Genomic DNA, 13,358 nt, shown 5'->3' on the forward strand with positions numbered 1-13,358 from the left:
AGGGGCATTACATGTATGGGCGTGTAATCTTCCAAATCCTCGGGAACTCTCCCTTATAAATAATGGTTGTGTATGTGTGAGTATAGTATATAAGGGTATTAGCAATTATTGTTGTTGATTAACAAACAAATATATTTTGTGTACACTAAAACTTATCTGCCACACACTGTTATAATTTATTCCACCTTACTGAGAATTGTCTCACCCCAATATACCACTAATTTTTTAGGTCCTTGAGGTGAGGTTTAGTTTTATGCAATTGTGAGTAGTTGTAAGGTATGAAGTATTTAAAAGTTAGGTTTAATTCCTGGTTATGTAATATAAAGTTAATGGATACACTTTTTGGGATGTATAGTATCGAACTCTGGTATTTTAATTGAGAATGTTTAATTATTTCCACTGCATGAATGGTCTTTTTGGTATCAGAGATAGGTGAATGGAACACATAACACCCCGGGCCCCGCTTGACAGGTTCAAGGCGTTACAGTCTCACCCCTTTAACTTTCTGAATTTATCTTCACTTCTCTCAATCAACAGGGATTTCTTACTGTTCTCAATGGTCATCCTTCAGCTACGGTGCAAGCCTTTATTTATAGGGGACCGGGGGGGGGGGTGTCTAATTGGTGCCAAAATGCCCCTCTAATAGAATTCCCCTCCACCTAGTAGGGAATAATTCCATTTTTTGCTATATGAATTTAATTTTGCATTTTATTTTACTTTGTGAATTTTCTTTTAACAAAATGATCCCAACTCTCATGTGTAGGTGACTTGGGAAGTTCCAGGTAGCAGCCCGGGAGTGGAAGGCTTTGAGAGATGCTCCCAATGCCACTTGAGGATTGGTGAGCTTGGGATTTTATTTCTTGCATTATTTTTGAATTTTTTATTTCCATTTCATGTTGATGTACCCCCGAGTTGTTTTCTTGCAACATGTGCTTGTACCATTAACATTTATTTCCATGTTATTTTGGCAATTTTCACTTTCTTTTCATTTTATTTTCTACTGTTGCTTACATATGTTGATGTACCCCCACCCCTTTTGTACTACGACATACATTTGTAACATTCCTTTTTATTTCTTTGTATGCCTATGTGTATCACTTCCCGCACACACTTCCCCTTCCTCTACGTAATGAAATGTGAGCTTTTAATTTTAACCATTAGTCCCAATTCACAGTTGACCATCTTGGTAAAAATGAGTTTAAGTCTTAAGCAGAGCACCCGATTTCGAAACTAGTTGATTAAATAAGCACTAACATTAAAGACTCATTCTAAAGATTTTGAAAGGCTCAACTTAAGATTTAAAGATATGACTTGACATTTTAAAGTACTCAATTTTAAAATGAAAAGTCAATTTCGAATTTTAGGGGAAATCAGAATTAATTTTTCAAAAAGAGAGCATAGGACTTATTTCACCAAAGTCTAGCCTAATACAAGATTGATTTTGAAATATCGACACTAAAACTAAGATTACTAGGTTTAGAATAAAAAAGGACTCGAGATTTTTCCAAATCACATCAGGACTCAAACTTGAAATAGAAGGTCTACTTTGACATAAGTAGGACTCCAAAAACAGTGTTGACCTTATAGGTCATGCCCAGTTTTTGATAATGACAAATACCTATTGTATTTAATGCATATGTGAGATTATGTGCAGACATTCAAATTGGCAGATCATAATGATAGCACAAAGAGAGAGTGAAGTTGAAAACCCAATATATATGTGTTGTATTTTATTTCATTTTCATTCAATGGGTCTGTAATAGTAAATAGGACTTGACCTGTAATAATCACACACATCACCTACATGATCTGATGAGTAAGCTCATAACTAAAAAGGATCTAGAAATGACCCTAGGACACTCACTCATGCATACATATGATTGATCATTTGACTAGGGTGATTGAATGCTTGAAACAGGACCGAATTGCACAAAATGTGCACACTCGGTCTACCGAACTTATACAAAAATGCTCGGTCGACTGAACCGGTACCGGGTCAACAAATTGACCATAGCCTAGCCTATTGAACTCATGCAGTTCATTTGATCTCGGTCGACAGAACTCCCCAGGGGTCAAATTTTTTGACCTCCTAGTCGACCGAGAATAAATTACATTGCAATGCCCTGGTCAACTGAGTTCCCACGTGTGGGAACTCAGCTGTTTGGTCGACCGACCGGCTAAGTTCAAAATGGTCCCGGTCGACTAAACCTCGCAAAAATGGGAAAATTGCCTTGGACTTACAAGTTCGATTGACCGAAGATCATAGTTCATTTAATGCTCGATCGACTGAACCTCAAGAACTTCGGTTAACCGAACTTGTCCTAGTCGACCGGTGCTCTCGGGTTGCTCCGATTTTTTTACCGTGGTTAACTTTTTTAAATAGGGTTAAATTAATTAAATATAATTAAAACTTTTATAATTATTCCACTTGTGTCCTAAACAACTATATTTTTGGGAAAGTCTATAAGTACCCCCTCATTTGGAATAATTAGCAATAGATTAGCAGTCTTGATTAGGAGAAATTCTTTGAAATTCCCAAAATTCATAATACTCATTTTTTAGCCTCCAACATTTATTTTTACCAGATCTTACTTCTCAAATACCCTTGTAAGTATGAATTGAGTGTTGTTGTTCCATAAGGTTTGCTCTCCTAAGTGTTGTGCTTGATTGATATGATTTTGTTTGAGAGCAAATCCTTAAGTATTCTTAGGGGACTTTGTTAATAAGACTCTCCTAAGAAAACTTTGTTGGAACTTTTGAGTATTGCACAACCATTGCAATATCTTAAGAAGCTCGTATTTGTTTTTGGTTGCAAAATCTTTTCAAATCACTTTCAAATATCTAGTGTGTTTCATATGGACAAATCTTTGAAGAGATATTTGTTTTTGTGACAAAAATATTTGTTGCAATATTTATTGAGTTATATCATTTGTTGAATACAAAGATTGAATCCTTTTGCAAACCAAACTCATACATTACTTGAGCTTTATACATTTAAAAAATCTACTGATTGAGATATATGAAGTTTGGCTAATATCTTTGTGTTGGCATTTAGATTGAATGCATATTGTGATACAAAGATCATATTGGTTTACACACTCATGCACTGACTACATTGATTGCAAATATATTTGAGAGTAGATATATTAAACTACATTGAGCTAATTTATTATATCATTTGGTGGTGTATGTGATTACATGTAACTCGGTACACATCTTCTTTACATGAAAGCATAATCATTGTACCATTTCATTGTGAAAAAATTTGTTATATTCTAGGCCCGAGCCTAAAGAGGGAGACTAGCCCTGGTAAATAGTCCTAGACTGGCTTAGATCCGGTTAGGAAAGTTAGGTGTGTCATCCTGCTAATGCGTGTTGGTTGAGGTCAGTCCCTTGAATTGACCTGGTTGTAATCGGAGCCGCTCCACCCATTAAGTGAGCCTTTAGTGGATTCCTTGGGCTTGCAAGTTAGAGGTGGGGACGTAGGCACAGTTGGCCAAACCCCAATAACATATTGTGTACCTTGTTTATATTTCCGCACTTTATATTTACTGCACGTGCATGTTATGGTGTGAATGAAGCGCATGATTTAAATTTCCACGTACGATATTTATTGGTGCATTTGAAACGATATAGACAGGCCCCTCTTGGGAATACACCTAAACCTAGGAATAAATTTTAAAGTTTCAATTCATCCCCCTCTTGGGAATACACCAATTCTAACAAACATGACTCAAACTTTGCACAAAACTTGAATGGAAAAGTAACCGAGACTTTAATTTTGAAAAACAAAAATTTGAAATTGTTAGAGCTCAATTAATAGTGAACAGTACGAGGACGTGCCCTGTTTAATGATCCTTAAGAAAAGGGATTAATTTTGCAACTAAAATTTGTTGATTGACGTGTAATCCCAAGAGGAGGGGTGAATTGGGTATTTTAAAAAATTCTTTGTACCTATTTACCACTTAATCCCTATTTGTATATTTAACAAATCAATTGCTGGGATTTATGACTAACTTAACTTTGATTTTATCAATAAGTTATTTTTACCCAATTAATTGTGCGTAAAGTAATTCAACATGCACATGCAATGTAAATAATATAATGTAATGCGGAAAGTAAAGAGTTAAGGGAAGAGAGAAGACAAACGCAATTTTTACGAGGTTCAGCCAACTCGGCTTACGTCCTTGCCTTGAGCAACCCACTCAAGGATTTCACTAAAGTCCCTGCTCCTTAAATTGGGACGGAGCTTCCCATACAATCCGCTACTTACAAGAGGTATAACTTCCTCCTAATCTGCTGCTTACAAGAGGGACAACTCCCTCCTAATCCGCTGCTTACAAGAGGTACAACTTCCTCCTAATCTGCTGCTTACACGAGATACAACTCTCTCCTCACACTCAGTTCACAGCCTGAACTGTGATTACAATCAAATATGTAAAACACTCAAAATAGCTTCCAATAAAAGTTAGTGAGTACAATTCAAATTCCTAATATATTAACATATGATTAAACTTGAAGCTCAGAATGAATGAAATGATACAATCGTTTATGTATGATATGCTTCAACACACAAATCCTTTTTTATCATAAAACTCCCAAGTAAAGATATATTTGACATGCTTTGGAGTATATTAGGGTTCTAGTTCACTTTGTAAAGATGCACAAATATATCTAATGTGAACGTATTAAAGGCTTTATCTTGAATATTATATTAATCAAAATCAAAAAGCTTTCTTTCAAATATTCAATCACAACAAGATCTTTGTAATATGCAAGTATATATATTTATATTTATTTATGAGCTTCAAGGATATCTAATCAAGTGGATTTGTAATATTAAAAATATCAAGTCTTTGAATGGAAAAACTCACTTGATACTAAAGTATTCAATCAATAGCTAAAGCTCTTTTCAAGTGATAATCTTATCAAAGTGATTTAATATATGCTCTCTCAAGATCAACTTCTTAACCAATATTCAAAAGTAGATCTTACAATTATAAGCTCTACGAAAAATATAAATATACTCTTGAATAAATAAAAAATATTCAACTTATAGCTAAAAACTTTCTCAAGTAATGATTTTGTCAAAAGCAATCTTTATATGTATATGCATACTTAAGATCAAGTTTTCTCTAATGATATTCAATAACAATTGATGAGATGAGAAACTCTTAAAAATATTAACTTGAATGACCAAACCTCAATTCCAAGTTGCAATCAAGATGTATAAGAGAGATCCCTTTATGGTTTTCTGAGTTGATTTGCCTAAGGAAGATGAATATAGGTTGAAGTGCAGACAATCATATAGCTTTACACTTAGATTTCTCAGTTCTCTTTCAAGCAAAGTTATCTTCTCTTCTCTTTGATCTTAGCTTTTCACGTTTTTCTTTTCTCTTTTGTACTAGGGTTTAGATATGCAGTATAAATAGGTGTTTAACCCCTAGAACCAATCTTGACCATTGGATTATAAGATAGCTCGCGTGTTTGCTAAATAAAAATTAGATTTTTAATCTTTCCTGCTAGTTCAGACAACTGAGGTCAAAGGCCCAGACGATTGAAGTCCTTTTTATCCTTCGAAAAAATAACCTGGACACAGGGTCAGACGACCTAGGTCAAGGGTCAGACAACCGAAGCATCAAGTTCAGACGACTGAAGTCAAAGTTCCGTCATTTGAGGTTCTTCTGCCACTTTCTGTTTTTCACCAATAAATCTTTAGATGACTAAACTTATTCTTTAGATGTCTGAAGTAATTCTTCAGTTAACCGAACTTAAAGTTCAGTCATCTGACGTTCCCAATTTCTACATGTTTTTTTTCCAATTCAAAAATCCGTTTTTCTTTCTTTCTTGGCTCTTTTATAAAAACATTTTCCAGGGTTTTGACATTATTTCTAAGTCCATGAATGTCCCCTAATGATGATCATGAAATGCATGAGTCCTAAAATCATTCTAAGGTGTATGTTGAGCCTCAAATTAAATCATACGAAAATGTAAATACATGAGTTCTAAGTACCCATTCCCATGACGTTCTTGAACTTTTCCACTTGCATCTTGATTCTCATACTCTCTGAGTTCCATGGATAGCTTTACTTTATGTCTTCCATGACTCGTTATCCTTCTATGCATGCTTAATATAGTTCTTGTTCACAAACTCAATGCACATATCAAATACCAAGTGATTTGTCATTATCAAAACCGGATTGGACTGGTAGAGTCAACAATCTCCCCCTTTTTGATGATGACAAATACACAGGAAAAAAAAATATATAATGGGTTATTCCTAACAAGACTCCCTCTCAAATAATGCATCAAATATTCAATGAATGACAAGCTCATGTTCATACCCAAAGTATTTATCCTTCTCCCCCTTTGCATAACATCAATAACAATTTTGCTCATTCTCCTCCCCCTTTTGACATCAACAAAAAGGTGTATAATAATAAGACATGAATGGACATAACCTTATGTTCTTCTCCCTTTTGAAATTTTAAAGTTTTAATCTTGTTCAACCATTAGATTTGGAAAAATTTTACTTCTCCCCTTTTTACATCAACCATCCCCTTGCTAATGCATAAATTTCAAAAATCATGTGAGGATATCAACTGTTTATTGATAGGATACCAATTGTGGACTAATGTTATATCAAATGTGAACAAATGTTGATTGGTTTTATACCAAATGTTAGTTAATGCGATATCAACATTTGATTGATTTGATACCAAGTGATTAAATCTTAAGTGACATTGATCCCCCTGAATTATATAATTCTAATATAATTCTAGGCAACTATATCTATTTTAGCTCAGAAAAGTATCTCTCATGTATTATTTAGTTAAGCTCATACACATTGTAGATTATGCAATTACAAAAAAATCTCTCCCGCTTTAGTTCTCATCCAAAAATTTACTCTAGTACATATCTCTCACCTTTTTGGGTCTTCAAAACAAGTTTTGCTATAGATATTTGTTTTAAGTACATTCCGAAAAGAATTGTAACTAGAGAGACTAACCATACAAATCCTCATTATATCAATGAATTTCAAAGCAAGATCATATGGTTAACTCATGGAGTTTTTGGCAAAGTAATATACTTTTCATTTAGAGTATTCAACAAAATCATCATAATTGAGTGTATGCTACAAACAGTTCACTGCACATCTAAACACAAGAAATATTGGTAAGCATAGTACGATAGTAAATAATTTTGAGATGCTCCCCCTTATGAATTCAAATACTTGCATAGATGAAATGAAATGCTTATTCTTATCAAAGATTAATTTCACTACTAGTTCAAAGTCATATAAGCAATCATTGTAAAATATTTTAGACCAACTAAGTGATACTATGATGCACATGACTTATTTATTCTCTTTCTCTAGGAATGGAGCTTAACTCCCCTAAATATTTTCAAGCATGCAACAAGTTTGGTGTATAAAAAAAATCATTTTGGTTAACATGTTGTATCAAATATGCACACAAGTATTTACACATACCTTTCATGATTTAATACCAGATGTACATACAAGATATGATACTAAATGTGATTATGCTTATGCTTAAGGGCCATAGTATTTTCAAGCTAATTTGCTCCCCTTCAATATATACCCTTATCATATTCTTATATCTTTTCCTTGTAATCATTCTTCACTAGTTTAGCTAAGTGTTCTAAGATTTTGAATGATTTTTACTTGACTTTACCAACTTTAGCTTAGAAAACCAAAAATTCATAAACTATTTTGCTTTAGGGTCATAAGTCTATACTGCTTCTTTTCTTATGGTCCTTAGTGCACAGGTTTCCTAGTCATTTGCATTATCATAGATTGAAACCTATAACATATAGCTTAGCCATCTGACATATTCAAACTCTTCTAATAGATTTGACTTGAAGTTTGAGAGCTTGTGAAGTGAGATTTTGTAAATAATCTTAACAATTTAATTATCACTAAGTTCAGAAGAATATTCACTATGTGTGGACAATATTCAAAATATTTTCGTGGAAGCGAATATATCCAACTACATAGGCCAAAGAGCAATTTTGAATAATATTAATTTTGGAATACCGCTCTTTAGGTATTTCTAATTATCCAATTATTGGACGATACCTTATAAGTATGTCTTCAATATTAAGCAAGGGTACGGCCCTATAATGGATGAATCTTTACCGGATATGATCATGGTATTGTAAAGATTTCTTATGGAGGATGTTGCTTAATCACATATCAAATTTAGGGATTTTTATGTTTTAAGTACAACGGGAATATTCATTAAAAATGTCTAGGTAACAATTTGATTCCCTTAGAGAATGCTCTGATTTGATTATAACAGGATATTTTTTAATAAGCACTTGATAGATATGGAATTTTTGATTATTAGTGCCTGTGGCTAGAATGATGATTGACTTAACTATTTGAGACCCCAAGAATGAGTTTAGGATTAGATGATTTTTAATATATGATTTATTCCTAAGGCTCAGTCTTTTGCAATGGACATAATTTGCTTAACTTAGGATTTAATAGGATTTAAATATTTAAGCATGTGTTAAGCAATATGAATTATTCGTTAAACATAAATGCTTTAATCTTTAATCCATTTGGAAGTGGTTTTATTCTTCAATGTTATGGTTTATGTTTATCATTACAAGGATATTAGGTTCCTGATATTTTAACAGTTAATCTCTCAAGCTTTACTTTGAATACATCCGGATTTTCCTGTTATTCAATGTTTTAACATTTCACCCAATCATTACGATATAAAAGCATTAGGTAATTAGATTGGATATCTTGCTTAGAGAATCATATTTACTTAACTTTCTCATAGGATTCTTAGTATAATAATAGTGTAGTAGATACACACACTAAGAATTACATATTAAAGCATATACTATTCTCAAGCCTATTAGTTATCATGTCCCTTTTTTGTTATGTGGCTGATTTCACTAAGATCTCAATCCTAAACTCTAAAGAGGAGTTTTTGGGGTTTGTTTGGTACTCATTTTTCTTTTATTCGCCAAACTTGTTTGAGCTTCACACCTTTACTTTTAAATGGACAATCATATTTAATGTGTCCTTTATTTTACATAATACACAGGTGGTGTGTGCATACGGACCGGAGGAGGTACTAGCATAGAATTTTGATGCTTTAACAAAATACCCCATGTATAGGTTCTTTCTTCTCCTATTTTCAATTCCATTGTAACCTATACCTTCTTTGTCTAAGGTCATCTTTTGGGAACCTAAGAGCTTGTCAAAATTTTCGTTTCCCTTAGTAAATGTGTGAATAATCTTAACTTGATCCTCTATCTGTCTTTCTAGGTCTTGAATTTTTGAATTCTTTAAGCCTCTACAAACAACTTGTAACTTTACCAATTCGTCGGTCATTTTGTTTGCTTTACATTCAAGTTTAGAAATTTTAAAATCTTTTGCATTATCACTCGAAATCTTGGATCTTAACTCTTTTAGCTCTTTTTCCATCATATCATTCTTGTTTTCTAATTTCATGATTTTCAAATCCTTTTCTTTTTCAGCACTATTTTTTGATTCCAAATCTTTCAGTGATGCCTCATTCTTGGTTACTAATCTCTTAATCTCTAATTACTTTTCAATCTTTTCTTTTTCCTAAGAAGTACGCAACTCTCGAAACTCTTCTAACTGTTTTGCTAAGTCTTTATTTTCACTTTTTATCATAATTTTTTTTGGGTCATCTTTGTTAACATTTTATAATCCTTAACAAATTCCTTTTGTAATTCCTTATAAGATGGCATGCTATCATTATCAGATTCATCATAATATTCAATACCAGAACTATCACAAGATGTATCACAGTCATTGCATGAATCTTTTTGAGAGTTTGAATAAGAAGTAGAATGAGTAGAGTGTATGAAAGCAACTAGGCCACATTTTTCTACTACCTGATCATTTGAGTATGGATCTTCCCAAGTAGAGGACTTCTATCCTTTGGTCTCTCCAAATCTCCTATCGATTTCTTCCCATATCTCCTTAGCACTTTGACATGACTTGATTTCATGAAAAACATTAGTATCTAAACCAAGCAATATAATATTTATAGCACTGAAATTTATTTGCATTAATTTCATGTCATTCTCATCTAGCTCATATTTAGATTTAGGAACTTCAACATTATCAATAATTTTCATAGGAACCAGGTTTCCTTGATAAATTACTCTCCAGGTTCACCAATCCATGGATTTGATAAAAATAGTCATTCTCATTTTCCATTCGGTGAACTTTTCACCATAAAATATTCGAGGTCTTGCAGGGATTTGTCCCACACCAAATGGGGATACACCACAATAATCCATCAGGATTTTTTTACAAATTAAAAATTACGTCTATGCACACCCGCTCTGATACCAAATGTTGATTGAGGTGTAATCACAAGAAGGGGGGTGAATTGGATATTTTAAAAAATTCTTTGAACCTATTTACCACTTAATCCATATTTGTATATTTAACAAATCAATTGTTGGGATTTAAGACTAATTTAACTTTGATTTTATCAATAAGTTATTTTTACCCAATTAATTGTGTGTAAAGTAATTCAACATACACATGCAATGCAAATAATATAATGTAGTGCAAAGTAATTCAGCCATCTCGGCTTATGTCCTCGCCTTGAGCAACCCACTTAAGGATTTCACTAAAGTCCCTGCTCCTTAAATTGGGACGGAGCTTCCCTTACAATCCGCTACTTACAAGAGGTACAACTTCCTCCTAATCTGCTGCTTACAAGAGGCACAACTCCCTTCTAATCCACTGCTTACAAGAGGTACAACTTCCTCCTAATCAATTGCTTACAAGAGATACAACTTTCTCCTCACACTCGGTTCATAGCCTGAACCGTGATTACAATCAAATATGTAAAACACTCAAAATAGCTTCCAATAAAAGCTAGTGAGTACAATTCAAATTCCTAATATATTAACGTATGATTAAACTTGAAGCTCAGAATGAATGAAACGATTCAATCGTTTATGTATGATATGCTTCAACACACAAATCCTTTTTTATCAAAAAACTCCTAAGTAAAGATATATTTGAAATGCTTTGGAGTATATTAGGGTTCTAGTTCACTTTGTAAAGATGCACAAATATATCTAATGTGAACTTATTAAAAGCTTTATGTTCAATATTATATTAATCAAAATCAAAAAGCTTTCTTTCAAATATTCAATCACAACAAGATCTTTGTAATATGCAAGTATATATATGCTATGTAATTCAAAGATCAAAAACTAATGTAATCTATTTCAAAAAATATCCTTCAACAATATATGCATATATATATATATATATATATTTATTTATTTATTTATTTATGAGCTTCAAGGATATCTAATCAAGTGGATTTGTAATATTAAAAATATCAAGTCTTTGAATGGAAAAACTCACTTGAACCTAAAGTATTCAATCAATAGCTAAAGCTTTTTTCAAGTGATAATCTTATCAAAGTGATTTAATATATGCTCTCTCAAGATCAACTTCTTAACCAATATTCAAAAGTAGATCTTACAATTATAAGCTCTACGAAAAATATAAATATACTCTTGAATCAAAAAAAATATTCAACTTATAGCTAAAAACTTTCTCAAGTAATGATTTTGTCAAAAGCAATCTTTATATGTATATGCATACTTAAGATCAATTTTTTTCTAATGATATTCGATAACAGTTGATGAGATGAGAAACTCTTGAAAATATTAACTTGAATGACCAAACCTCAATTCCAAGTTGCATTCAAGATGTATAAGAGAGATCCCTTTATGGTTTTTTGAGTTGATTTGCCCAAGGAAGATGAATATAGGTTGAAGTGCAGACAATCGTATAGCTTTACGCTCAGATTTCTCAGTTCTCTTTCAAGCAAAGTTCTCTTCTCTTCTCTTTGATCTTAGCTTTTCACGTTTTTCTTTTCTCTTTTGTACTAGGGTTTAGATATGCAGTATAAATAGGTATTTAACCCCTAGTACGAATCTTGACCGTTGGATTATAAGATAGCTCGCGTGTTTGCTTAATAAAAATTAGATTTTTAATATTTCCTGCAAGTTCAAATGACTGAAGTCCTTTTTATCCTTCAAAAAAATAACCTGGACATAGGGTCAGAAGACTGAGGTCAAGGATCAGACGACCAAAGCGTTGAGTTCAGACGACTAAAGCGTTGAGTTTAGACGACCGAAGTCGAAGTTCAGTCATCTGAGGTGGTTTTGCTAGTTTCTGTTTTTCACCAATAAATCTTCAGACATCTAAGCTTATTCTTCAGACGGTCTAAAGTAATTCTTCAGTCAACTGAACTTAAAGTTCAATCATCTGAAGTTCTCAATTTCTGCATATTTTCTTTCCAGTTCAACAATATGTTTTTCTTTCTTTCTTGGCTATTTTATAAAAACATTTTTCAGGGTTTTGACATTATTTCTAAGTCCATGAATGTTCCCTAATGATATTCATGAAATGCATAAGTCCTAAAGTCATTCTAAGGTATATGTTGAGCCTCAAATTAAATTATACGAAAATGTAAATACACGAGTTCTAAGTACCCATTCTCATGACGTTCTTGAACTTTACTGCTTGCACCTTGATTCTTACACTCTTTGAGTTCCATGGATCTTGCCATGATATGTTAGTTTTACTTTATGGATTCCATGACTCGTTATCTTTCCATGCATGCTTAATATAGTTCTTGTTCACAAACTCAATGCACATATGAAATACTAAGTGATTTGTCATTATTGAAACCGGATTGGACTCGTAGAGTCAACAAAATTTATTCCCAAAATTTGGTTTGACCCTAAAACAAGAAGAATTTTAGACACACAGGTTTAACGAAAAAAATCACTTTTGAAAACCAAGAAACTAACCAACCGTACCCAGTACCAATATCCAATTTTTGAACTCCAAACTCTTGACATCGGGGTTATTCCGGGCTTAAAGTCAAATTTTACCATGCTGGGTCTTCTCAAGGTTGCCTGGTTAAAATTGGGGTGTCTATAGTTGCCCCTCTTTGTAGGCTTTGCTGCCACAATGTAATGGTAGCAACTCTCCTGCGTTATTTGAAGCAACAAGACTGCAAAAATAAATGACGCCTATTTTGACTAGGCCACTCAACTGCTCACCTTTTTTCAAAATGAACAGGGATGGGAAAAAGAGCGAATCAGGCAAAATGGGAAAGCTGCACTATTCTATGGAAAGTTAATGATTGGGTTTTCTTTTTAGGTAGTAGTTAATGGGTAATATGGAATCACAATGGGTGGAAAGTGGCTTGCATCGGGTGTGATAATCCGAGCCATAGCGGGTGCACTGACCTGAGCCAAAACTTCCTTAACATGGCTTGTTGCAAATGTAAGAATTC

The sequence above is a fragment of the Malania oleifera genome, chromosome 6 (assembly GCF_029873635.1).
Source record: "Malania oleifera isolate guangnan ecotype guangnan chromosome 6, ASM2987363v1, whole genome shotgun sequence".
NCBI lineage: Eukaryota > Viridiplantae > Streptophyta > Magnoliopsida > Santalales > Ximeniaceae > Malania > Malania oleifera.